The sequence below is a fragment of the Lepidochelys kempii genome, chromosome 6 (genome assembly GCF_965140265.1).
Source record: "Lepidochelys kempii isolate rLepKem1 chromosome 6, rLepKem1.hap2, whole genome shotgun sequence".
Classification (NCBI taxonomy): Eukaryota; Metazoa; Chordata; order Testudines; family Cheloniidae; genus Lepidochelys; species Lepidochelys kempii.
The window spans coordinates 121,263,172-121,289,367 of record NC_133261.1 but is presented as its reverse complement, the minus strand read 5'-3'; positions in this window follow the sequence as shown (position 1 = coordinate 121,289,367).

The following is a 26,196-nucleotide window of genomic DNA, read 5'->3' as shown; positions in this document are numbered from 1 at the left end:
GGCACTACGATAATACAAAGAAATAATAATATGTATTGTAGTTGACGACCGCAGATCCAAAATATGGCCACACATAGGGAATTTGCTGTTTTATTTTTTGAGGGAGACTGCAATGGGAATAAGAAAAGGAGGACTTGTGGCACCTTAGAGACTAACCAATTTATTTGAGCATAAGCTTTCGTGAGCTACAGCTCACTTCATCGGATGCATCCGAAGCTCATGCTCAAATAAATTGGTTAGTCTCTAAGGTGCCACAAGTACTCCTTTCCTTTTTGCGAATACAGACTAACACGGCTGTTACTCTGAAACCTGCAATGGGAATTATGCCACTACCAAATGTTTCGGTTGTTGGTCAGTTATTCACAGTGTGAATCATTGCCCATGCTCAAAGTCAAGTTGAATCCTTTGGATTGATTGGAGTAAGGAGACCCTCTCTTTCATCTGCTTCTTGGCCTATACTCAAAGCATACTGTGCCCCTACCCTGTCCCCACTGACTTCCTCTGCTCTATGACTCCCACTCCAGGACTTGGATCTCTGGGACCCTGTATGCAGACATGCCAAACCTGCAGAAAAAATGCAGAAATTGGGCTTGTTTATGGCTTCATTGGCTTGTGAGTTGCTTGTTAGCTAGTTTTTGGCTTGTAGCTTGTTGCTTGTAGCTTCTTTTTTTTGATCAGCACCCAGCAAGCAGGGGCAAGGGGGGAGACAGTCAGGGATGCACAGCGGGCCCACCACAGTCCCAGACTGCAAGCCGGGGGGATCTAGTCATATAGGGTGTTGGGGTTCTTAGGGATTGGCTTGTTTTGAAATGGGATTAGCTTGATTTTTGGCTTATAATGAAAGTCGGGATGCTTATTTACCACATGAAAGTTGGCAACTGTGCTTGTATGTCAGGCAGGCAATTCCACCTGGCCAAATTATTTTTATATGAGGAGCTGGTAAAGCTGCCTCTTGTTAAGGTTGCCCAACATTTCCCATATAAGACCTTGTTTTCAGTTGCTTTTAACTCTGCCAAACTTTAACCATTAAGGCTGAAATTTTCCATGCTGGAGGTCTGCCACAGGCTGCTTTGTTTAGGGAAGCTTCAGCAAAAATGGTTTGGCCATTTCTGAGAATGAGTCTAGGGAAAAATACGCTTTTTGCCGATACACAGGGGACTGATTGCACAGGCAGCCTATGTTCTGGCATTTCCTACCATTTCAGTGCAACCTGCATTTTCTTTTAACATCTTTTTTTTTTAATGTAATATTTATTTCAGTAGCACATAGATACTCCAGCTGAGATCAGGATCCCATTGTAGAGACACGGAGTAAGAGACAGTCCTGCAACGTGAATGGTCAGAATAGTATCATTTTACATACAGTGTGCATGTGTGTAAGTGACTACTCAAGATACAAGCCAGTGAAGAATAAAATGAACACATTTCATCATCCAGGTTATCTGACTGATCTTCCAGGGTTCACACATCAAATGGTACGTCACTGGGTTCCATGTTCTGTTTACCAACAGCTTCTAGACTGCATTTCCTGAAGAAAAATGACAAAGCTTACACAATTCTTTTAGGTGCACTAAGAAATGGTCTCTAACTTTTGTTAGTGTAAACGTTTAATTACTCCCTGAATGATTTGAAATTCTTTATTTCAGAACAATAAAAAAGCCAGGTTGAAAAATGGTATCAATAGACAATATAAAATGATGATGATCAAATACTAAAAGTAGCAAAGTCACTTTTTTCTATTTGGTAGTGAAATGTAACCAAACTTGTGGTTGTTTATGGAACAGGGAGCAATTATGTCATTAAATTAGTTGTGACATCTTAATATAATTATACAATATTAGTGTCAGATTAAGTTCATTAATGGACCTTGATGTTTTGGGGTAGTTCAGAGTTGATTTTTGCACTGGAAATCTGCACAGGCTTTTTTAAAACTGTATTTCTTAAATTCACCTTTCTGCTAAAATGCTCAGCTAATTGACATAAGTAGGTATAATGAGTGCAGTGTACTAATAGGATTATATCAATATTCCCTTTGCATCTGCTAAAGACCTAGCAGCACTGATCATTAATCATTGCCTTATAAGAATCTTTTGCAGCTTTTGCAGAAATGGATGTAACCTTGTGCTTGAAAAGATCTTTCTGATTTGCTATTTTCCCCCATGGTTTGGGCATGAATCTGATCTCACTTACCCCAGTGTGACCCCCTTGGCCAAAATTTTCAAACCTGGGTGCCTAAAATTAGGGTTCTAAATCCAGATTTAGCCCTTCCTTCCCTCAACACACATGCACAAAAGCCTCGTTTTTTCAAAACGGCTGAGCTGTTTCAAAACTGATTTTCAAAATTGAAATCAATGAGACAGCAGGTCTCTTTTAATTTAGGAAGGTAATTGGGGTTGGGGGGGTCAAGAACCTGTGAAGGATTTAGGAACCCAACGCCTATTAAAAGCCAAAATGCTTTTGAAAACCCCACACTTAGGAGCCTAATTTTAGGTGCCCAGCTTTGAAAGTTTGGATTACGGAATTCAAACGGATTTACTCCTGATTTACACTGATGTGAGAGCCCAGTCAGACACTTGGTCTGTATTCCATGTGCTAAGTCATTTCCTCTGATGTCTGTCACATTTCTTATAGTGTTAACATCTTGTTGAGCAGGCAGAGTCATTACAGGGAAAGTCCTTCTGTGCCTTGTAGCTGTGGGTTGGGACATGCTCTGTAGGGATGTCACATGCCCAGGACTGACACGAAAGTGTGAGAGGTACAAGCATGCACAGTGAGGACAAAATCTTTGAAGATTTTAGCTGCAATTTTTTCAAAGACTTGGCCACATTTGGGCGGATACGCATGGGGACAGCAAGAGTCCCCTCCCTTACTCAAAGGCCAGCAGCCTCTTGGCAAATTCAAGCCCCAGCTCTAAAGCATGGAGGAGCTAGAGCTGCTAAATGCAAAGCTCTCGAGAATTTTTTAACATGGACAAGACATTTTCCCCCAACCTCGTGCTTGGAAATGGCTGCACTGTTTTGGCTGAAATTTTCCAAAACCAAAACCCCAAACCTTCAGCCTGAATAGAGAATTTCAGCCCAATGATTTAAAGTTTGGCAGAATTATAAGCAGCTGAAGAAAGGGTCTTATCATAAAGCACTAGGGAACCTTACTAATAGGTGGTGGTAGGAGCTCTCCCTAACATATGCCATCTTAGGGCCAAATTTAATCTTCAGTTACTAACTACTGCTACTATTTAAAATAAAGGCACCCAAACTTGTGTGAGGTGCCTCCCAAATAAAGATGAAAGACACACACACCTAAAACATTAAAATCCCTGCCCCAAAGGGTTTACAACCAATTTTAGAGACAATATGAAGAGGGTTAAAAAAATGTAGGAAAGGAAAGACCAGGGGCACATCACTGAGGTTATGCAAATACTCAATGACACTAATGCATAGCAGGAAGGAGCAACAATTCTTGCTCTTGTGGGCTGAGAGGATAAAATTGCTAAGTGGATGTGTGTGTCAGCTGGTTTCCTTGAGGGCCTGTGGATGAAGAGGAAATAAAATAAAATAAGAATAGTTGAGGGTGATAACTTTGCAGAGCAGCTCAGGAAGGGCGTGAGTAGTGACACAAGAGGGAGCACAGGGAAGTATTGAGAGAAGCAGATAAAGGGGACACTGAAACGTCCCCTAGTGGAGTGGGTGAAGGAGCAGCATGAATAGAGACTACACCAGATCAGTGGAGAGGTGTGGAATTATGCAGGGTGTTGAAGGCAAGGACAAGAAGCTTGAGTGTGATGCAGCAGAGAAGGGGGGGAGACCGTGCGGGATTCAAAGAGGATGGTGAGATGAGCCTTTTGGCAAGCAAAGAACATGATGTTAGCGGCTGTGTTTCAAACAATCTGGAAAGGGCGAGCAGCGTATCAGGGAAGCCAGAGAAGAGGAATAACTACATTGCAATACATAACTACATTGGATTCAGTGGAATTACTCTGGATTTACAGCCGCGTAATAGAGAGCAGAATCTGGCACTTAATTTGCATTGCCTACAATTCCCTGTCCACTTCCTGCAAGCGCTGCTCAGAACTCTAGTTTTTATTTAGCTAAGCTTTCATTTTTGTTTAATTTTTCTTTCACAGCCGAACTGGTTATAAAATTTTGCATCCTGTACTGGCCAATACACCTATGTGCCTCATTCTGATCTCATTTATATCAGCTTTACACCAGTGTAAACTCAGTGACACAACCTCTTATTTGCACCAGTCTAAGTGCACAGAGACTCCAGTCCTTTATTTGGATTGAGGGTAATGGCCTCTTCTTAGTAGAAGCATAATGAAACCATCAAGAGTTTTCATGCAATTAGACTTCTTTTCCTCCGGCCACTGATTATCACACATTTATAGTGTAATGGGCAATTACTTTATACTCCTTGTCTGTTGACATCTTATTAACTCTACATTTTCTGTCCCTAAGAAAGGAGTTAGATATAATAATTAGGAAATATAATGAATACATCCCTTACTACCAGAATACATGTGAGCAGAATGAATCTCCCCCTCTCTCTGCATTAGTGCATGATATGTGAGTACAGATTTCGCCTTTCTCCCCTGCACTAGGATATCTCAGTTCTGCTCTCGATACATACATGAACTTTTCCACTTGTGTGGAGTGAGTGCAGAATATATAATAAAGTCTGTATTTGCAAATAAGGATTGAGAGATGCAATGTAGGCTACAGAGAAGTGCTTTGCCCTCACACTCTGTGAAGATTTATGTACTGTTTCTTTAGCCTTGTATGAGGAAAGGCAGGCAAGGCAGGAGCTGATAGAGATTCTAAGTGAAGCAGAGAGCATCTACCTTTGGGGATGATATTGTTTTCCTTATTCTAATCAGGTTCCATGTTCAGCATCTGAAGAAAGTGAATCCTTACGTGATTCTTTACGGCTGTCATATGACACAGCCTATTGCTTAAAGTACTGACACTGCAGACGGGATGGCAATTGGTGCATCTAATGACATCTTCATTTTCACACTTGTGTCCAAACTCACTCAGCTACGCTCATGAACATCAATGGGAGTTGTGCCTGTATATCTCTAAAAATGGAATTTGGCTGTAAGACTGTATGATTTGTAAAACATGTACACATGGAGGTTTAACTGTATAACCAGACCCCAGGAACCAATCCTTTTTGGCATGGTTCTGCAGAACTCCACTGAGTCACCCATGAGACTGCACAGAGTCCAGCACTTAGGATGGAAGAATCCCATGCACTGCTACAGGCTGGGGACTGACTGACTAAGCGGCAGTTCTGCAGAAAAGGACCTGGGGATTACCGTGGACAAGAAGCTGGATATGAGTCAGCAGTGTGCCCTTGTTGCCAAGAAGGCTAATGGCATATTGGGATGCATGAGTAGGAGCACTGCCAGCAGATCGAGGGCAATGATTATTTCCCTCTATTCGGCACTGGTGAGGCCACATCTGGAGTATTGTGTCCAGTTTTGGTCCCCCCACTAGAGAAGGGATGTGGACAAATTGGAGAGAGTCCAGTGGAAGGCAACAAAAATGATTATGGGGCTGGAGCACATGACTTATGAGGAGAGGCTGCGGGAACTGGGTTTATTTAGTCTGCAGAAGAAAAGCGTGAGAGGACTTAGCATTTGGGGTAGGTAGATTTGGTGGGAAATAATTACCTCTGAAGATATGAAATACATCCAGCATGTCCCTGCATCCTGCAGAACCCTTTCATTTGTAGCATAGTAAGTGATGGATTGTGAAGCATTTTAGAGCCACTGATGGCATGGTGCTGGGCCCACACTCAGAAGGGGTCCCAGCACCCAGACCATGCCTCCACCCCTGCCCCCGTTTGGCCTCTCTCTCCTGAGGCCCTGGCCACCACTCACTTCTTTCCTCTCCCTTCCCCCACCCGCTGCTTGCTCCTCTCCACTCCCTCCCCCCATGCGAGCGAAGGGTGAGGCCTCGGGAGGAAGAAGCCAAGCAGGGGCAGGGCTTCGGGGTGGAATGTGGGGGCAGGGCCTTGGGGTGGGCACCAGGGCCCACAAAAGGTTAATCCAGCCCTGGTTTTAGCCTTCTCAATTTCAGCCGTCTCTGGCCTGCTCATATCTTTCTAGCCCTCAAAAGCATGGTCGCTTGCTACAACAGCTTTGGACTCATGACCATGAGCCAAAACCTCTTATTTGGTAAGGATGAGGTCATATCAATTTACAACACAGGAACTGGCTTACTAAGAAGATCCTCAAAGAAGCACAGATGGGGGTGGGGCCTACAGAGCTACCGAAGCAGGGAACAGGTGAACTTGTAGGTAGAATAACCTGAAAAATAATGTGCCAGAAAGAAAATGTAATTAGCTATTGCTGCTCTGATGGCTTTCTCTAGACAAACATCAGCACCTTGGACTGGGGTGCCAAAAGGTCCAGCTAGGTCCAGCAGCCTTAATAAAGAATCTCCCTTACTTCAATAGCTGAGTCCTGGCTCTTTGCAATCAAGAGAGGTGCCCCTGGTATATGGGCTTCCTTAGGTTCCTAGGTATGCAAGGGATCATCTGCAAATGGTGGGTTGGTGGGCTTCTTTTTAAGCTGCAAGGGGCTCTGTTAAGCATTCATTTTGTAGTTACAAATGTCTTGGGTCCCTGTTCCAGATGCTGTTGTGTGTGTGTGTAATATATAGGAGTGCAGTGCTCCACATCTGTCTCGGCATGGTATGTCTATATTTTACACTTGCTTCAGTGAGTGTTCGCAGCTCTGTCCCTGTTTCTCAGAAATGGATGCCATACTGTGTGTTAATTTGTGTAACCCATTTATATAGCTGATTGCTGCAAATCTTGGCCTTTTCCAGTATTACAAGGGGGAAGCAGAAAGACTGTCAGGTAGGCCATTCCCCCTTAGCCTAGACTGCCTACTATACGTACTCTTGCATCTCAGATGTGGGAGGAAAATTAATTATGTGAATCTTAAACTGGATCTTTTGAACTTGTCTTTCCCATTGGCAAACCTTGTCACTACCAGAAGCAATAAGCTTCTTGGCTCTAGTAGACGTATATTAATTAAGAAAATGGGCTGACTGATGGCATATTCAAGAGTGGCCAAACTGTGGCTTGCGAGCCACATGCAACTCTTTTGCCATTAAAGTGCAACTTGTGGAGCCCCTCACCCCCATCCCCCTTCTCCACCTGCTAGACTGGGTGGTGGGGAGCTTGGGACCTCTGCCTTGTAGCAGGGTGGTGAGGTAGGGGCTTCTGCCCAGTGGTGAGGGAGGTCTTGGGGCTTCAGCCCTGCAGGGTGCACCTGCCAGGGCTCGGGGGTTCAGCAGGAGCAGGGCTGAAGCCCTGAGCCCTGTCAGGCACCTCCCGCAGGGCTGAAGCCCCGAGCCCCGGCAGATGCGGCCTGGCTCCTGAATTTCTGAAGATTGTTGTATGTGGCTTGGAGGGTCAGTAAGTTTGGCCACCTATTCAGTGGATAGGAAAATGGAGGGCTGTATTCTGCTGTAGAACTGCTATACAGAGATCTATACTTGCCTCATGTATAGGTCCATTCTTATCTTTTCATCTCATTATTTCCAGTTTAGAAACCGTATGTTTTTCTATACTCCATCTAAATTATCTGCCTACGAGCCAATTTTCCACATGCAGATTATTTCTTTTATGAAGGTGTAAGCGGTGATTGTTGTGGAATTTATTTAATTAAATACCTGTACATGTTCTTATGCCTTCATGCTGAATATGAATATTGCTATTCTTGGTGTGGTGTTTAATGACATAGCGAGAATTTTGATTAGCAGTGTCAACTTTTCTGAATAGCTCCTTCAATAGAAGGACACTCTCTATCAGCTTTTTCATAGGAAGAAAAAAAGACAATTGGGGAGAAAGTCAGCTAGGGGAAAAAAGAGACTTGTTCCCTTGACCTAGGGGAATGGAGGTGTCCTTTTCAGAACAATGAATTAAGAAATGCTTTTCAATATTAAACATGTAAATAGTGATTGCCACTCACCAATCTGTTAAAGGAAATAACTGTGGTAAAAGATGGAGTGTACGGGAAGAAGGAAATATGTGGGACCTCTTGTCTGTGCCTTTATGTTGAAGAGGGTGCATGGGAGAGTAACTATTGTCATGTGGGGGCTCCACAGCTTTTAGTACATTTCTCTATGAATTACCTTCCTCTGTGCCATTTGTTAACAAAGAGACCACTTCAAACTGCTGTCAAGACTGACCAGAAAGTGGGTTTAAGAAGAAAATAAAGTAGAACAATACCAAGTTTAACTCACTGCAAACCAGCAATGTAGGGCATACGGAAGAACATTTATTAGAACAGATCTCATCCAATAGCTGAACCTGCTGTGTTTCATGCATGCTACCACGACTGAATCTGGTTTTCTAACCTGTAACCAGCTGGTGCTAAGATACTATCAGATTTTGTAAACTAAGCAAGGTTAGGCATGGTCATTAGTTGGATGGGTGAAGTACCAGGAGCATCTAGATGCTTCAGGGAGCAATGTGGTTTGATCATGTGGGACTTTTCCCTTTTGAGTCACTATTGAAACATTATTGCAGCTTGACAGCTGTCCAAATCATTTGTTGCAAACAATACACACTCACAAATCCCTTGCAAATGTGTCCAGAGATCTGTGTACCTCCAATACTGAGAACCTCTATTTGGAGACTTACCTGGGGAAAGTACATGTAGATGCTGATGTGAGGTTACTCATTCTGAATGTTCTTTTCGTACTATATTGCAGTGCAACCAGTGTGGCCATTCTTGTGTGAATGAGACTTGTAACTTAGCAAACATGTACGAGCTCTTTGGGGCAGGAGCAGTCTTTTTTGTTCTTTTAGTTTGTACAGCCCCTAGCACAATGGGGTCCTGGTCCAGGACTGGGACTCCTTGGTGTTACCACAATACACATAAATAATAATAATAATAATAATAAAGGTTAAGGTTTTCAAAGCAGTGCAGAGGTTTTAGCTATATATCTATCAGCATGTGGCAGACTAAGATGTGCCTTTGATACGTGGCTAAATCATCTATTCTGCTTTGAAAATCTAACATATTAATAAAATGCCTGCACAGAGACCACATAACCTGGCAGCTCCAACTCTCAAATGCAGAAAAAACACCAGTACTGTACCCTTGTGACTGGGAGTAGGGGAAATTGCGCTGCTTAAACCACATTCTAAAAGGAAAAGGGTATGGAAGTAATTGGAAGATCCTAAGCCTGTGACTGACATAGATTTATGAAAGAGGACAGCCTGTCTAACACACATGTGGACGTACAAGGAACAATGGCATGAAAAGCTGAGCAAACAATTTGCAACAGGTAATGCATCCAACCAGTTAAGTCAGCCTCTTTTTCTGCTGACTGAATGTGGACAAGCCGCTCGAGTTCCTTGAATTTAGTAAGTATTTGAAATTATTTACCACACTAATTTTATTTTTTATTTTTGTTTATGTATGGCCTAATTCTGGACAGTTCTCTGTAGGTATTCAGTCTTGGCTCCTGGAGAGGAGTTGGTTAGCTGTGATTGGTGAGACAATCTCTGTTCCTGTTCCTTTTACTGGATGAGTACATAAACATTTCCAGCATGAATTCTCATGCAGGAGAATCTGAAATGCATTTTCTGTGAATACAGGACTTGCATATGCAACTTTGAAGTTCACTTTCTGTAAAAGTTCAAGGCAGCAAAACTGAAATCACACAACTGCTTACAGAACGCAAATGTAAAGGGACATTAGCATGTCTAGAGCAAATGTATTTAAAAATTTGAGTATTACTGGACTCTTTTTGCTGTTTTGACCCAGCTCAAATGGTACATTTGGATGTCAGATCTGCAAGTGAAAAATCTGTGAGCTTTATGAATACTTTACTATGTGTTAACTCTTCATTGTTGCAGCATCCATCTTCCAGAGGTTAAAAAATAAATCTCAAACTTTCTGGGTTCAATGACTTATGGTTATGCAGATTCCTAAGGGATACTTTCCTGTTTTAACATATATATATTTAATATGCTTATATGAAGTATTCAGTCCCTTTCTTTAAAAGCAAGATGCTAGACTCTGCGTGGCCCAAGCTAACTCAGTTCTAGTATCTGTAAAAACTCCCAGGCAGTCAGAAGTCTTTTCACAAGAGTTGTATGAACAGTATTCATGTGGACACAGCAGAAATTGAAAAGTCCAATAAATAACATCTAGGTATTGCCCAGTACTTTGTCGCTGTCAGAGTCCTAGTGATTGGCCACTAACATTCCACACACAAAAAAAACTTATTTTTCTTCATCAAAGTGATTATTGATTGGCTTATGGCAAAGCTGGTGACTAACCATATGGGGATGTCTGTTATCCGATTGGATTAGCACTCAAATCTAACTACCCTCCATCTGAGAGTCTTTAGGATCAATAGAAGATGAGTGGCAGTGAAGAATGATTAGCCTTGTACACTCGTATTTTGTTATTTTTCAGAGTAGCACAGGAAGAAAATAGAAACTAAAAAGTAGCTTTAGAAAAATGTCAAATATCCCTAGACATTCCATTCTTTCATTTCCTAAGTAGGTAGAAAAAGTATCTAATAATGATTAGTAGTAAAGTAATATCAAATGTTGATTCCAGTATAGTTCTTTCTTCTAACCCTTCCATTAAAAATGATAAACAATTTAAAATGGTCAGTCATTTTCATTTGCTCTGATATAGTTCCTGCTCCTGACCATTACGGGTTAAGTGTTTTAATTAATGACAGATGAAAATTAAAGTATTTGCTTTGCTTCATAAAAATACATATTTATGAATGGAGAAGCATGTAAAGATTTCTAGGAAGTATTGTTTGAAAGAGATAGTGTCCTCTCTTTATTACATTTCTTAGAGAAGGCAGCTCAAAGGGTTTTTTTCTGCTTGGAGATGAGCCTGAGTAAAATAAATCTTTATAGTGGAAAAAAGCATCCCTTCCTATGTCAGAAAAAGCTTGGAGTTACTAATCCCTATTAGTAGGAGCAGATGTTGATTGTCCTATTAATCAAAGCAAATCATTAGGCAGTAATTACACTTAGTAACAAAATAATTGCTTGTTTTACCTAAACTGTAGTAGGAATGTTTTTCCCCTGAGTAAGATAAGCTTGTTTAACTTATGTCATGTGCATACTCAGTAAGCATAATGAAAGTAGAGCAAAATCTGGTTTACTGTGTACATTTAAGAGGTAAACAGTTTGCTAAGGAAAGGTCAACTGTTAGCTTTTCACAGTCTAAGAAGTGATCATCATCAGTCAAATGTCTGTTGCTTTATTAGTATGATACAGTACAGGAAAAGTAAGCCCAACGCTGACACACTTAACTGCTGCAGAAATCTGGGTCTGCTTTTCAGATGTGCTTAGTATCTTCCAGTTTGAACTCTGAGTGCTCAGCGTTTTTGAAAATCAGACTCAAATACAGTATGGAAAGAGCAGAAAGACTCTCCAATGCTAGTAAACTCCATTATCAGACCACTTCAAAAATCTAAATAACTAAAAATCTAAAGCTACAGCATAACGCCAGATGCTGATGTTTGAAATACAATCTCTTTTATAAAGGAATTGCTTAGCTTCCACAAGGTTGGGCAAATGGGATTTGCATGCCCATACTGGCCTGAATTCTCAGTTACACAAGACCCCCTTACACCACTCTGGCAACATGGAGGGACCTTAGAATAAATGGAAATCATAGATTCATAGATACTAAGGTCAGAAGGGACCATTATGATCATCTAGTCTGACCTCCTGCACAACGCAGGCCACAGAATCACACCCACCCACTCCTGCGAAAAACCTCACCTATGAAGTCCTAGCTATTGAAGTCCTCAAATCGGTTTAAAGACTTCAAGGAGCAGAGAATCCTCCAGCAAGTGGATAAATTGGAGAGAGTCCAGCGAAGGGCAACAAAAATGATTAGGGGTCTGGAACACATGACTTATGAGGAGAGGCTGAGGGAGCTGGGATTGTTTAGCCTGCAGAAGAGAAGAATGAGGGGGGATTTGATAGCTGCTTTCAACTACCTGAAAGGGGGTTCCAAAGAGGATGGCTCTAGACTGTTCTCAATGGTAGCAGATGACAGAACGAGGAGTAATGGTCTCAAGTTGCAGTGGGGGAGGTTTAGATTGGATATTAGGAAAAACTTTTTCACTAAGAGGGTGGTGAAACACTGGAATGCGTTACCTAGGGAGGTGGTAGAATCTCCTTCCTTAGAGGTTTTTAAGGTCAGGCTTGACAAAGCCCTGGCTGGGATGATTTAACTGGGAATTGATCCTACTTCGAGCAGGGGGTTGGACTAGATGACCTTCAGGGGTCCCTTCCAACCCTGATATTCTATGATTCTAAGTGACCAGTCCCCATGCTACAGAGGAAGGCGAAAAACCTCCAGGGCCTCTTCCAATCTGCCCTGAAGGAAAATTCCTTCCCGACCCCATATATGGACATCAGCTGAACTCTGAGCATATGGGCAAGATTCACCAGCCAGATACCCAGGAAAGAATTTCTGTAGTAACTCAGATCCCACCCCATCTAACATCCCATCACAGGCCATTGGGCCTATATACCATGAATATTTAACGATCAATTAATTACCAAAATCATGTTATCCCATCATACCATCTCCTCCATAAACTGATCAAGTTTAATCTTAAAGCCAGATAGGTCTTTTGCCCCCACTGCTTCCCTTGGAAGGCTATTCCAAAACTTCACTCCTCTGATGGTTAGAAACCTTCGTCTAATTTCAAGTCTTAACTTCCCAATGACCAGTTTATATCCATTTGTTCTTGTGTCCACATTGGTACTGAGCTTAAATAATTCCTCTCCCTCTCCGGTATTTATCCCTCTGATATATTTATAGAGAGCAATCATATCTCCCCTCAACCTTCTTTTAGTTAGGCTAAACAAGCCAAGCTCCTTGAGTCTCCTTAAGACAGGTTTTCCATTCCACGGATCATCCTAGTAGCCCTTCTCTGTACCTGTTCCAGTTTGAATTCATCCTTCTTAAACATGGGAGACCAGAACTGCACACAGTATTCCAGGTGAGGTCTCACCAGTGCCTTGTATAACGGTACTAAAACCTCCTTATCTCAACTGGAAATACCTCTCCTGATGCATCCCAAGACCGCATTAGCTTTTTTCACAGCCATATCACATTGCCGGCTCATAGTCATCCTATGATCAACCAATACTCTGAGGTCCTTCTCCTTCTCCGTTACTTCTAATTGATGTGTCCCCAGCTTATAACTAAAATTCTTGTTATTAATCCCTAAATGCATAACCTTACACTTCTCACTATTAAATTTCATCCTACTACTATTACTCCAGTTTACGAGGTCATCCAAATCTTCCTGTATGATTTCCCGGTCCTTCTCTAAATTGGCAATACCTCTCAGTTTTGTATCATCCGCAAACTTTATTAGCATACTCCCACTTTTTGTGCAGAGGTCAGTAATAAAAAGATTAAATAAGATTGGTCCCAAAAGTGGTCCCTGAGGAACTCCACTGGTAACCTCCCTCCAGCCTGACAGTTCACCTTTCAGTAGGACACACTGTAGTCTCCCTGTTAACCAATTCCTTATCCACCTTTCACTTTTCATATTGATCCCCATCTTTTCCAATTTAACTAATAATTCCCTACGTGGCACGGTATCAAACGCCTTACTGAAATCTAGGTAAATTAGATCCACTGCGTTTCCTTTGTCTAAAAAATCTGTTACTTTCTCAAAGAAGGAGATCAGGTTGGTTTGGCACGATCTACCTTTTGTAAAACCATGTTGTATTTTGTCCCATTTACCATTGACTTCAATGTCCTTAACTACTTTCTCCTTCAAATTTTTTTCCAAGACCTTGCATACTACAGATGTCAAACTAACAGGCCTGTAGTTACCCGGATCACTTTTTTCCCCCTTTCTTAAAAAAAGGAACTATGTTAGCAATTCTCCAATCATACGGTACAACCCCTGAGTTTACAGATTCATTAAAAATTCTTGCTAATGGGCTTGCAATTTCATGTGCCAATTCCTTTAATATTCTTGGATGAAGATTATCTGGGCCCCCCGATTTAGTCCCATTAAGCTGTTCGAGTTTCTCTTCTACCTCAGCTATGGTAATATCTACTTCCATATCCTCATTCCCATTTGTCATGCTACCATTATCCCTAAGATCCTCTTTAGCCTTATTAAAGACTGAGGCAAAGTATTTGTTTAGATATTGGGCCATGCCTAGATTATCCTTGACCTCCACTCCATCCTCAGAGTTTAGCGGTCCCACTTCTTCTTTCTTTGTTTGTTTTCTTCTTATTTATATGGCTATAGAACCTTTTACTATTGGTTTTAAGTCCCTTTGCAAGGTCCAACTCTACTTGACTTTTAGCCTGTCTCACTTTATCCCTACATGTTCTGACCTCAATAAGGTAGCTTTCCTTGCTGATCCCTCCCATCTTCCACTTCCTGTATGCTTTCTGCTTTTTCTTAATCACCTCTCTGAGATGCTTGCTCATGCAGCTTGCTACAACTCCTGCCTATGAATTTTTCCCTCCTTCTTGGGATGCAGGCTTCCGATAGCTTCTGCAGCTTTGATTTAAAGTAATCCCAGGCCTCCTCTGCCTTTAGATCCATAAGTTCTTCATCCAATCCACTTCCCTAACTAATTTCCTTAAATTTTGAAAGTCAGACCTTTTCAAATCAAACACCCTAGTTGCAGATTTATTTTTGTTAATCCTTCCATTCAGTTTGAACTGAATTAGCTCATGATCACTTGAACCAAAATTATCCCCTACAACCATTTCTTCTATGAGGTCCTCACTACTCACCAAAGCCAAATCTAAAATGGCATCCCCTCTAGTCGGTTCAGCAACTACTTGATGAAGGAATCCATCAGCTATCGCATCTAGGAAAATCTGAGCCCTATTATTATTACTAGCACTCGTCCTCAGTCTATATCTGGGAAGTGAAAGTCTCCCATGATCACGCAGTTTCCATTAGTATTTACTTCATTAATAACATTAAAGAGGGCTCTGTCCATATCCAGATTAGATCCCGGCGGTCTATAGCACGCCCCGAACACTATCCCAGGGGAGGCTCTAATAGTTTTCTTCCCCAATGTAATTTTTGCCCAGACGGACTCTGTCTTATCCATTCCATCGCTTCTTATTTCTTTACATTCTACCTCATCATTGATAGACAGCGCTACTCCACCACCTTTGCCTTTATTTCGGTCTTTCCTAAACAGCACAGACCCTTCAATACCCGTAGCCCAGTCATGACGACTATTCCACCCTGTTTCTGTTCTCCCTAGAATAGCTGGTTTCACTTCTTGCACCAGTAGCTCTAGTGCCTCCATTTTGTTACCCAGGCTCCTCGCGTTGGTGAACAAACATCTTCATTTTTGCTGTTTGGCCTCGCTCACATTCTGTACCCAATGAGGCACGGTCATTCTACAGCCAGTATAACCTATTAGACTGGTATCCACACTGCCCTTCCTCCTTATATACATTCTCCTACCCACGGCTGTATCCTTTCTTACTTCATTTTCTTCCCCCTCAATGCTAAAATCCGGCGTGGAGATTACCGGGACATCTCCCAACCATCGCCCCCAAATTCCTAGTTTAAAGCTCTCTTAATCAGTTGTGCCAGCCTCCATCCTAGAAGTCTATTTCCTTCCCTACTCAGATGAAGTCCATCCCGAGAGAACTGTCCTCTGTCCATGAATGCCTCCCAGTGGCCATACATCCCAAAGCCCTCCTTATAGCATGACTGCCTAAGCAATCTGTTGATAGTCATAATCTTGTCACACCTTTGTTGCCCTTCTCTAGGAACAGGCAGAATCCCACTAAAGATCACCTGAGCCTCAATTTCCTTAAGCATCTTCCCCAGCCTAGCATAGTCTCCCTTAACACTTTCCAGTGAGAATCTAGCCGTATTATGAAGGATAATTAGGGGATTCTTTCCTGTTCCCTTTAGGATCCTTTTCAACCTCAGGTCTACATCCCGTATCTTAGCACCTGGGAGACAGCACACCCTTCTATTCTCTGGATCAGCTCTGGTTACAGGCCTGTCTATTCTTCTCAGTAAAGAGTCCCCGATCACATAGACCTGCCTTTTCTTGGTGACGGTGCTATTCTCCAGTCTATCCCCTGTTCCCTCTGGCTGCAAGTTCTTTCCATTCCTATTCTCCCTTGTAATCCTCTTCAACCCATCCTGTATCCTCCTGGGGCTCATATTTGGTGTAGTCTCCATTGACTCTTACCCTTTTCCTATAGGGCTAGCCACTCTTCTCTTCTTCCTTGCCCTTCCACCTTCAGTGACTACCTGCTGAGCCCCTTCTTCATTTTCCAACTCTGCAAACCTGTTCTTGAGCTCTATTTCTCCTTCACTAGCCTGTCTTTTCCTCTGCCTGGTTCTTTTAGTCACATGCTTCCACTGACCACTTTCCTCACCCAGTCTCCCCTCAGAATTCCTCAGTCCTGCTTCCATCTGCAAGTCTGAACTTTTCCCTTCAGATACCTCATGTCTTTGCTCCATAATCTGCTCAAACCCCTTTCTAAACTCAACCAGACTTTCCACCTGCATCTCCAAACCTCGGATCTTTTCCTCCATCAGCTCTATCAGACGGCATTTCATGCAGACAAAACTCTTACCAGGCACCCCCTCCAGGATCACGTACATACCGCAGCTTCCACATCCAGTCATCTTCATTGTGTCTTCCACGACATGAGTCACTCCCACTGCTGCCTCTGAATCTGTCATAGCCTTCTGACCTAAAATCCTGTTAATCTGGGAAACACAAACCACACCCAAACACCACCACCCACAGCAAAAACAAACCCCAAACAAGCACCACAACACAAACTCCCCTCCAACAGAACTCCCACTGAAACTCCCCTGTTTACAGCTCTGTTTGCTGGCTCCTGTGCCCCTACAGCTGTCTGTGCCACTGCCTGACTACCTTTATAGGACCCCTAGTCAGAGAAGCCCCGCCCTCTAATCAGGGCTCAGCTTCTCTTCCAATACAAAGCCCCTACAAGCCTCTACACATACAAATTATACAAATACAAAACCAAATACAAATACCTTCTCCTTGAGGATTTGTTTACACTACCGCGCATGGTCGATCTAAGATATGCAACTTCAGCTCCGTGAATAGCATAGCTGAAGTTGACGTACTTAGATTGACTTACTGCAGTGTCTTCACTGCGATAAGTTGATAGCTGACGCTCTCCCGTTGACTCTGCTTGCGCTTCTCATTCTGGCGGAGTACCGGAGTCAATGGGAGAGCACTCAGCGGTCAATTTATCGCGTCTATACTAGACGTGATAAATCAACCCCCCGCTGGATCGATTGCTCCCCACTGATCCAGTGGGTAGTGTAGACAAACCCTGACTTCTCAAAGATTCAGGCACTGCCCCTACAGGAGGAAGAGGCGTGGAAAGGGACAGGCTGTTTCAGCATGACTTCAGCTGTGCTGGTTGAGGACAGTGCTGGACTTTTTGTAACAGTAACTAAACATTCCATTGAATGAGGTGAACAAGACTGGGTGGGCCTCTTGCAGTGAAAATGTGCTCATAATTAAATCTCTAAAGTGAGTTCATGTATAATCTTTATCATCGTACTTTAGGAACTGGCTTCCATTTGAGCATCTGAACAATGCTGTACTGTCTTTATTATTGTAGGATTGTATAGACGTCTTGATGAGTGTTTGTAAGGTTTCAGATACCAATGATTGTATCCCCACAACACCTTGGCAAGGTAGGGGAAGTGTCCTCATCCCCATTTTAAAGGTGGGGAATTGGAGGCAGAGAACTGTATAAATGACTTGTACAAAGCCCCACAAGTACTCAGGGGAAGAAGAACTCACATCTTCTGCTTCTTATGCCAGGTTCTGAACCCCAAGATCATGCATTCTTCAATTGCTTTTCAAAGGTATGTCTCAATTAACAAGCTCATGTGAGAGTGGCATTCTTATAAACACTTCTGTCCTCAGCCCAGCAGTCTGACAGGTACATAGGAAGCATTACTCGCCATGAATAAATAAAAATGTATCTTAATGTTAAAGGCCTGGAAGATGTCCACAGTGCCCCAGCTGGAGAGAGCTGCTCGTACACCACCTCCTGGCATGGTGGGGAAAGCTGGGAGTGAGTATGGCCGCAGACGCCTGTGCTCCAGCTCTCTTCACCAAGAGGTCAGCACCTGGGAGTAGTTCCAGTTGGCATCGGGGTTTTTGGGAGGGTGGGAGTGCGGTTTGTTTTTTAAGAGCGGCCTTCATGCTGCTCCAAGTTTCCACATGTTTCTTACAAACTGTATCTCACACTGCATTACAGCGTTAGAGAAGACCATCACAAAGGCAAAATGAACAAGGAATGGAGAGGGAGCTCAGTTCAGCCGGCATAAGGAATGAGGAAAGGACATGCTTCCAGATGGGATTCGAAAAGCAGACGGAGGGTCTAAGGAGCAGAGATGTACACAAAGGCCGTTTCTGAGGGCAGGAGCTCCTGTGGAGAGGTCTCTTGCACATCAACATCCACACTCTGCAATGGGCCAGGGAGGAGGATGCTGACAGACAAAGGGAGGGAGCAGGAAGCGTAGAGAAAGACAAGGTCAGTGAGACAAGCTGGATCATGTCAGTAGAGAGTTGTGAGGGGTTTTTTATTTTTAAAGGGACAGTTGTGACCTGGATCCCTGATGTGAGTGATGCTAATTGCTTAACACCAATTCAGAAGAGGCTTGTTTATTATTTATTAACTTTACTGTGGTAGTATCTAGAGGCTCCAGCAAAGACTGGGGCCCTATCCTTGTAGGCACCATACATGCTCATAGCAAGAGACTGTCCCTGCCCAGTAAAGCTTACAACCTAAACAGACAAGACAAAAGGGGTGAGAAAATAAGTTGTTGCTGTTTGTTATTATTTATGTACCTTTATTTTTACCAGTGGGGAGCTGAGGTACAGAAATATTAAAGGTATGTCTAAACTGAGAAGTCTTTCACGGGTACTTAAACCCCCTCCCTCCCTACAAAAGACAAAAGTTTTGCCGACACAAGTGGCAGTGTGAATGCGGCTTTGTCGGCAGGAGCACTCTCTTGCAGGGCTTGCAGGGCTGGAAGTATTTTGTCTGCAAAAGTGCTGACAAGGTACTGACAAAGAGCCTTTATACACGCTGACTTTTAGCAACAAGGCTGTGTCGACACAGCCTTGTCGCTAAAAGCTGCATGGTGTAGACAAGCCAGTGGCTTGCCCATGGGCAGACAGGAAGTCTGGGACAGAGCTGGGAAATGAACCGAGATCTGTATGGACAAAGTTAATTAAGGGAATTATTCCTTCTCCCTGAGAACTCATTTGGAACTTTGCCACTGATTTCAGTAGGATCGGGTTCGGGCCGTATCTTCAAACAACTGAGACAACATAAACTATTCTGTATTTGTTTAATGCCAGCAGTGTGCTCAGCACTGTGCAATAAAATAAATAAAAATAAAAAAGAGGGCCCCAAAGCTCTTCCATCTGTTCAGCAGGATCTTGTAATCTATGTACTGGCACCAGGACACTGATGTGGACAAAGTGAAGTGGCCCCTCCAGTCATAAAGGGGAAAGAAAGAGGGGGGAAGGCAGCTGGTGGGGGGAGACCGGGAGGGGAGTTGTTAGTGCGTTAGAGATTGTTGTAATAAGCCATCAGTCCAGGGTCTCTATTTACTCCATGATTTTTAGTGTCTAGCAAAGTTTTGAATTTATGCTCCCAGGCTCATCTCTTGAGGGTGTTGGGCAGGTTTCCTTTGAGAATAAGGACTGAGGTCAGATGCAGGGTGATTGTTTTGAGTAACTATAACAGTGTTTGCTATGAAAGCACTACCAAGTGTGAAATAGCAGTTTATCACAAGAGATGGTATCTCCTGCCCAACAAAAGAAGGCCTATAGACACTAGTCAAACCATTGTGGAATATCAGTGGACAAAAGACTTTGTTGATTGTTTTTCCTCATCACCCAGGATGAAGGGTCTTGTCCCATCACAGCTTGAATTCTAGGGAAAGGGAATAAAAATTCCTGTCAAGAAGACATTGTCGTCACTGTGCTGCTTGGAATTTGGAGAGTGCAATATTTCTAAACTTAAGCAAGGGATCCCCAAGCCTGAACATTGTTGTGATTTTTGGTGTAAGGGGCCATCTATCACAAAGGCAAGCTTGCCTGGGTGGCAAGATAGACTGGAGTGCCCAAGAGGCCTGTCTGTGACTCCATGTTAAAACTGTTATAGTGCTTGAAGAGTTGTTTTTGTCACCAGAGGACAGACAAGGAGATAAACTTCAATGTGACTTCTGAATCCACGCAGATTGGGATTGAGGAGACTAGCAATGCAAAAATAAACCAAACAAAATTCCATGCTTATCGCTGATATCTGATGCTCTGAATGTCCTTAAATCCTTAACAGTAGATACTGGGAGACGTCAAAATACCAGTACTACTGAGGTTACCTCTCCGGGGGAGGGAACTCCAGTCATTAGGAAAAGGCGGGTGTTAGTAATGGGAGATTCGATCATTAAAAGAATAAATCACTGGGTTTGTGATGACCAGGAGAACCGTACGGTGACTTGCCTGCCTGGTGCGAAGGCTGCGGATCTCTCAAGGCCTCTAGATAGACTTACGTGCAGTGCTGGGGAGGAGCCGGTGGTTGTGGTACATGTAGGTACCAAGGGAAGGGGAGGAGAGACGTCCTGGAGGCCAAATTTAGGCTGCTAGGAAAGAGACTAAAATCCAGGACCTCTAGGGTGGCATTCTCAGAAATGTTTCCAGTTCCACGCGCAGGGCCAGGTCGGCAGGCAGAGCTTCAGAGTCTCAAAGTGTGGATGAGACGATGGTGTAAAGAGGAGGGGTGTAGGTTCATTAGGAACTGGGGAAACTTTTGGGCTAGGGGGAGCCTATACAGGAAGGATGGGCTCCACCTAAACCAGAGTGGATCCAGCCTGCTGGCACTTCACATTAAAAAGGTTGCAGAGCAGTTTTTAAACTAGGAGATGGGAGAAGCTGATTGCTGCAGAGGCGCATGTGGATAGGACAGAGACTTCTCTTAGAGGAGAGTCTATTGATAGAGATTCTCTAGGTTTTAGTCAGGAGGAGGGGATGAAAGAGGATAAAGTATGGACCAGATCAGACGAGAAACATTCACATAAAGAATCTGACACATCAGAAAAGGGCAGACAAATAAGCAGTGATAAATTTTTAAAGTGCTTGTACACAAATGCTAGAAGTCTAAATAATAAGATGGATGAACTAGAGTGCCTCATGTTAAAGGAGGCTATTGATATAATAGGCATCACAGAAACCTGGTGGAGTGAGGACAATCAATGGGACACAATCATTCCGGGGTACAAAATATATTGGAAGGACAGAACAGGTCATGCGGGTGGGGGGGAAGAGTGACACTATATGTGAAAGAAAATGTAGAATAAAATGAAATAAAAATCTTAAATGAATCCACATGTTCCATAGAATCTCTATGGATAGTAATTCCATGCTCTAATAAGAATATAACAGTAGGGATCTATTATCGACCACCTGACCAGGACAGTGATAATGAAATACTAAGGGAGATTATTCATAGACTATCAGGATTGGAAGGGACCTGATGAGATCATCTAGTCCAACCCCCTGCTCAAAGCAGGACCAATCCCCAATTTTTGCTGGAAATGGCCCCCTCAAGGATTGAACTCACAATCCTGGGTTTAGCAGGCCAATGCTCAAACCACTGAGCTATCCCTCCCCCCTGGCTAGCAAAATAAAAGCTCAATAATAGCGGGGGGGATTTCAGTTATCCCCATACTGACTGGGTCCATGTCACCTCAGGACGAGATGCAGAGACAAAATTTCTGGATACTTTGAATGGCAGCCTCTTGGAGCAGCTGGTACAGTAACCCACCAGGGGAGAGGCAACTCTCGATCTCGTCCCGAGGGGGGCGCAGGATCTGGTCCAAGAGGGAACTGTAACAGGACCGCTTGGAAATAGTGACCACAATATAATACCATTTAACGTTCCTGTGGTGGGAAGAACACCTCCTCAACAGCCCAACACTGTGGCATTTAATTTCAGAAAGGGGAACTGTGCAAAAATGAGGAGGTCAGTTAAACAGAAATTAAAAGGTACCGTGACTAGCGTGAAATCCCTGCACGCTGCGTGGACACTTTTCAAAGACACCATAATAGAGGCTCAACTTAAACGTATACCCCAAATTAAAAAACACAGTAAAAGAACTAAAAAAGAGCCACCGTGGCTTAACAACCATGTAGAAGAAGCAGTGAGAGATAAAAAGGTATCTTTTAAAAAGTGGAAGTCAAATCCTAGGGAGGTAAATAGAAAGGCGCATAAACACTGCCAAATTAAATGTAAAGATGTAATAAGAAAAGCCAAAAAGGAGTTTGAAGAACAGCTAGCCAAAAGCTCAAAAGGTAATAACAAAATGTTTTTTTAAGTACATCAGAAGCAGGAAGCCTGCTAAACAACCAATGGGGCCCCTGGACGATCGAGATACAAAAGGAGCAGTTAAAAACAATAAAATCATCGCTGAGAAACTAAATGAATTCTTTGCTTCAGTCTTCACGGCTGTGGATGTTCCCAAACCAGGGAGATTCCCAAACCTGAGCCGTCCTTTGTAGGTGACAAATCTGAGGAATTGTTACAGACTGAAGTGTCACTAGAGGAGGTTTTGGAATTAATTGAGAAACTTAACAGTAACAAGTCACCGGGACCAGATGGCATTCACCCAGGAGTTCTGAAAGAACTCAAATGTGAAATTGCAGAACTATTAACTATGGTTTGTAACCTGTCCTTTAAATCAGCTACTGTACCCAATGACTGGAAGATAGTTAATATAATGCCAATATTTAAGAAGGGCTCTAGAGGTGATCCTGGCAATTACAGACTAGTAAGTCTAACGTCAGTACTGGGCAAATTAAATGAAACAAGAGTAAAGAATAACATTGTCAGACACATAGAAGAACATAAATTGTTCCGCAAAAGTCAACATGGTTTCTGTAAAGGGAGATCATGTCTTACTAATCTATTAGAGTTCTCTGAGGGGGTCAACAAACATGTGGACAAGGGGGATCCAGTGGACATAGTGTACTTAGATTTCCAGAAAGCCTTTGACAAGGTCCCTCACCAAATGCTCTTACGTAAATTAAGTTGTCATGAGATAAGAGGGAAGATCCTTTCATGGATTGAGAACTGGTTAAAAGACAGGGAACAAAGGGTAGGAATAAATGGTAAATTTTCAGAATGGAGAGGGGTAACTAGTGGTGTTCCCCCAGGGTCAGTCCTAGCACCAATCCTATTCAACCTATTCATAAATGATCTGGAGAAAGGGATAAACAGCGAGGTGGGAAAGTTTGCAGATGATACAAAGCTGCTCAAGATAGTTAAGACCAAAGCAGACTGTGAAGAACTTCAAAAAGATCTCACAAAACTAAGTGATTGGCAACAAAATGGCAAATTAAATTGAATGTGGATAATTGTAAAATAATGTACATTGGAAAAAATAACCCCAATTATACATACAATCTGATGGAGGCTAATTTAGCTACAACTAATGAGGAGAAAGATCTTGGAGTCATCGTGGATAGTTCTCTGAAGACATCCACGCAGTGTGCAGCGGCAGTCAAAAAAGCAAACGGGATGTTAGGAATCATTTAAAAAGGAATAGAGAATAAGATGGAGAACATCTTATTGCCCTTATATAAATCCATGGTACGCCCACATCTTGAATACTGGGTACTCATCTCAAAAAAGATATACTGGCGTTAGAAAAGGTTCAGAAAAGGCAACTAAAATGATTCGGGGTTTGGAACGGGTCCCATGTGAGGAGAGATTAAAGAGGCTAGGACTTTTCAGCTTGGAAAAGAGGAGACTAAGGGGGGATATGATAGAGGTATATAAAATCATGAGTGGTGCGGAGAAAGTGAATAAGGAAAAGTTATTTACTTGTTCCCATAATATAAGAACTAGGGGCCACCAAATGAAATTAATGGGCAGCAGGTTTAAAACAAATAAAAGGAAGTTCTTCTTCACTCAGCGCACAGTCAGCCTGTGGAACTCCTTGCCTGAGGAGGTTGTGAAGGCTAGGACTATAACAGGGTTTACAAGAGAACTGGATAAATTCATGGAGGTTAAGTCCATTAATGGCTATTAGCCAGTATGGGTAAGGAATGGTGTCCCTAGCCTCTATTTGTCAGAGGGTGGAGTTGGATGGCAAGAGAGAGATCACTACTTGTTAGGTTCACTCCCTCTGGGGCACCTGGCATTGGCCACTGTCGGTAGACAGGATACTGGGCTGGATGGACCTTTGGTCTGACCCGGTATGGCCATTCTTGTGTTCTTACTCTTTTAGTCTGCAAACCCCTGCGATGTGGAGATCAGCATTAACAGAGCAGTCACATTCCACACAGCATGTCAAACTGGGGTGGCACCAAGCTTGAATGCAGTCTATTTCACAAGCAAAGAGAAACAGTCTTCGCTTGCTCAGGTCAAAAATGCAGAACGGACAAAAAGCCTTGGCATTCCCGAGCAATGTAGTGTAGTAATTCATACACTCGAATCACATCATAAGCAAAACAGAAGCTAAACAAACACTATACAACTAACATCTGTGCTGTAGGAGAAGCTAGATTTTAGTCATTCCTTAGATTACTCCTCATCTAAGTTGCTTTAGTGGTGGCAATCAACTGTATCTAGCTACTGACAGTAAGCAGGAGAAGCAATCAAAGAGCTGGACTCCTTGCCTAACTGCAATAGTTCCATTCATTAGGCGTAGAGCAAGTCTTCCACAGCAGTCGTGTACACCCGTGGAAGAATACTTAAGCAGGAAGACACGGGAAATAAAGGAAAGAAACAGAGTTGAAATGAGCAGCCCTCCATTTTAGGATATGTGCTCTAGCTCAGGCCTCAATCCTTGTTTCTTTTGTTGCCTCCTCCCACTCTGGATTCTGTTCCTTTTTTTATCATGGTGCCCCTCTTCTCATGCATGCCAGGTGTTCTCATCCTTGTGCTTCAAATCTCCACATAAAGCCCACACCCCTCTGCTCCATACCTCATGGCACATTATATAACTGACGGACTGAGCCTGGTCAGTTTATATTGGAAGCACCGAGCTGGGGGTCACAAGCAGGCATCAGGCTGTCACAGCCACTGTCCCTTGTTTTATGTCTAGATGGGAAGGGGTGGGAGCATTGCTCAAAACTATTTTCTGTTGTGGCATCGGGTCAAGGTGTGGAAGAGGTTGAGAACCACTGGGCTAAACTGTGGGCCAAACACTACCCTTAGGTAGACTTCACTCAACCTCACCGATGTCAGTGGGATTGCATGGAGAGCGAGTGAGGGCAGGTCCAGCCTTGTGTTTTTTGTTTAGTTTGCAGGGAGCGTGGAGGGGGAGTAGTAGTGGGGGAGGGTTGTCACGTGCTGTGCACACCTGTGCCACTGTGTACACCGTGATTGTTCTCATCAATTATTATCTTGTTGCTGAGGATTAAAGGCTACGTCCATTGAAGTCCACTGGCTTCAATAATACAATACCAGGCCTTAAATGACCTGCCAGTGACAATCTGTAAGAACTGCTACCAAACGCAAGATCTCTCCGATAAGATTAGTGGAGCCACATGGACAGCCTTCTTTTCATATCCAGCAACAGATGCTAGAATCGGTTTATCTGACTCTACCAACAACAATAAAAGTAACCCTACTGCTGGTGGTTTTTACCACATAAAAATAGGACCAGGTCCTATGTAAACAGGCATAGTTCTGTTGACTTACATGGTGCCATGCTGATTTACACCAGCCAAGGATAGGCCTACTGTGTTGCACCACTGTGGTACAATGGGACATTTTTAATACAGAGGCACGTTCCACCATGCTGTGACTCTACCTAACTCTATTTGGAAAGCACCCATCACCAGCGTGTCTAGGCAGGGTTTGATCTTTCTGGTAACCAGCTCTGTACACAACAAGGAGCAGCATGCCGTATCAGTGTCATGATTTATTGTTAGCTGATATTAAGGGTTATTTCAATCCTTAAAATCACATTTCCATCTCGCCACTGGTCTCTCCTTCCCTCATCAGATTTGTTTTTTCACCATCTTCCAGGGCTGACATACACTTGAATGGACATTCAACACTTTGGAAGCTGCTGTTTTTCAAGTTTTATAAATTTCTCCTGGCTTAGTTCTTGATGACAGCTCTGCTCAGAGC